Source organism: Pongo abelii, chromosome 5 (genome assembly GCF_028885655.2).
Source record: "Pongo abelii isolate AG06213 chromosome 5, NHGRI_mPonAbe1-v2.0_pri, whole genome shotgun sequence".
NCBI lineage: Eukaryota > Metazoa > Chordata > Mammalia > Primates > Hominidae > Pongo > Pongo abelii.
In genome coordinates, this window is record NC_071990.2 from 134,381,369 (window position 1) to 134,384,068 (window position 2,700).

Consider the following 2,700-nt stretch of genomic DNA (forward strand, 5'->3'; position numbering starts at 1 on the left):
CAGAACAATAATTATTTTGCATAAGTTGCATCAGAGACAACCAAAAATGTAAAGAACCACCATCCCCATATATAACAAATTTGTGCTGTGCACCAACAAGAACCTGCTTTAAATTTCATGCCAATTTACAACCTCCATACTGTATCAGGCAAGGTTAGTGGCTATTGAGAATATCACCAAGACAGGGCTATTTAAAGACACAGTGGGTTAGTGTGTTAATTATACAAAAAAAGACACTGTATAGTTTAAAAACAAATCTTACATAGCCTTACATTTCAGTTTTTTCTTTAAAATAAATGAGTTGTGTACAAGAGGATTAAATGTTTTACAGACAAAAAAACTATGCTAGAACCAACTTATTCATCATCATCATCTTCTTCATCTTCATCCTCTTAATATTCCTCCTCCTCATCCTCTTCGTCTTCCTCATTTTCCTCCTCTTCCTTTTTCTTGCCTTTCTCAGCCTTGGCAACTCCCCTTTAACTGCATCAGGTTTTCCTTTAGCTTGGTGTGGAGCAATATCCTTTTCATATTTTTCCTTCAGGTTCACAGCCTTCTTTTCCTAAGGATGCTTGTCATCTGCAGCTGTGTCATTCCACAGCTTTCCCACCTTCTTCACAACACTACCGATGGATAGGCCAGGATGGATGTTCTCCTTTGATTTTTTAGTGATACTTAGAACACAACAAGAAAAAGGCCAAAGGAGGCCTCTTGTGTGCATTGGGATCCTTGAACTTCTTTTTTGTCTCCCCTTTAGGAGGGATACAGGTTCTCATTTCTCTTTCATAACAGGCCTTGTCCGCCTCTGCCATATCTTCACATTTTTCTTTCTCTTTAGCAGACATGGCCTTCCACCTCTCTGAGCACGTCTTAGAAAATTCTGAGAAATTGACCGAAGCATCTTCGTGCTGCTTCTTGTGCTCCTCACGACAAGTTTGCATAAGAATGCTGTGAAGACATTTTGCCTCTCAGCTTCTTAGGATCTCCTCTGCCCATGTCTCAATTTTTCCTCAGCAAGGCACCGAGTCATCCTGTGCCAGTCCAGCTTTCACTTGCCCCAGTGCTGTCTCTATGGAGCTCAGTGTACTGCAATGACGGTGAGAGTGAGAGCCAGACACAGCCTCCCTGGAAGAGTTTATTGAATGATGAATAATTAATAGTACACCATGCAGCAGAGAACTAGGGGACAGGTTCCCAGGGAAGACTGTGTCCTCTTTAAATTTACAACTTGCCTCTCAATATTTATGCACACACTGCTACATGATGTAAACATTGGTGTAAACATTGAAATATTTATCATGGAATAAATTTAGATAAATAGCGATAAAAATAAAACAAGATTACTCATTTTTTATTAAATTTATGTGAGAAAATAGGTACAGTCTTTTTAGCAAATTGCAAAGAAATTGATTTCTATAGCAGTAGTATAAGGATAATAATAAAAATTATGTAATATACTGAGCTACTGTAATCACAAAAGCGTGTATACTATGATGTGAATGAACTACCCACACTTCTAATATCAGCCTCCTCACTAGAAGTGGATAAGATCAATCTCATCCACTCTCCTTCTGCAAGACTAGATCCCACCAATTCTTTGCTTTCTTTCTTTTCTTTTCTTTTCTTTTTCTTTAGAGACAGGGTCTCACTCTGTTGCCCAGGCTGGAGTGCAGTGGTGCCATCATAACTCACTGCAGCCTCAAACTCCCAGGCTCAAGTAATCTTCCTGCATCAGCCTCCAAAATAGCTGGGACGACAGGTGTGTGCCACAACACCCAGCTAATTATTAATTTTTTTTTATAGCAATGGGATTTTGCTATGTTGCCCAGCCCCATCTCAAACTCCTGGCCTCCAGCCACCCTTTAGCACTGGCCTCCCAAAGAGCTGGGATTACAGGCATGAGCCATTGTGCCTGACCAAATTCTTTGCTTTCTAATGGGCCATTTCTGTCAGCAAATAAAAATCCTATTCAATTTTAACCTGTTATTTAAAATTTTTTTCTCAACTTCTTTTTTTCTCTTTCAGTTTTTGCCCATTTTCTCAAAAAAGGTGACTTTGCCTGCTGCCTTCAATTTCTCTTTCCCCATTGCTTCTTGATCCATACTAAACAGTCTTTCATTCCTATCATTTCATTCCATCACAACAGCTTCTGTCAAAAGTCACCAGTGACCTCCATATTGCTAAATCCATTAGTCTCTCAGCCTTCCTGTCACTCAGCCTATCAGTGTTTGACACAGGCAGTCACTTCTGGGAAAGACTTTCTTCATGTCGCAAACTACACATAACATGGCCCAAACAGCTAACCTTTCAAATGTGCTCCTCCTTCCATGGTAAAAGGCAATTCTATCATCTCCACTGCTTGGGGCAAAAAACCGTGTTGTTACCTTTGATTTCTTTCTCTGAAACCCCACATCCAGTCTGTTAGAAAACCCTACTGGCTCTACAATCAAAATATCTCCAGGAATATGGCCGCTTCTACTCTTGATGGAAGATGCTATCATCTCCCACCTTGGTTATTACAAGCCTCCCAACTCATTTCCCTGTGCTTTCCTATGGTCTGTTGTACACAATAGCCAGAGATTCTTTTAAGCAGTTGTTGTATAATAAAATTTCTTTGTTTGAAACTCTCCAATAACCTCCTATGTAACTCAGAGTAAAAGCCAAACTCCTTGTGATGGCCTATAAGATCCTACATAACCT

The 2,700-nt window shown here is 39.9% G+C and overlaps 1 pseudogene; it reads right to left on the reverse strand.

The window, feature by feature from the left end:
- Positions 1–356: 356 nt before the first annotated feature.
- LOC100444108 (high mobility group protein B1-like) lies at positions 357–996 on the reverse strand (annotated as a pseudogene).
- Between the last annotated feature and the right edge of the window lie 1,704 nt (positions 997–2,700).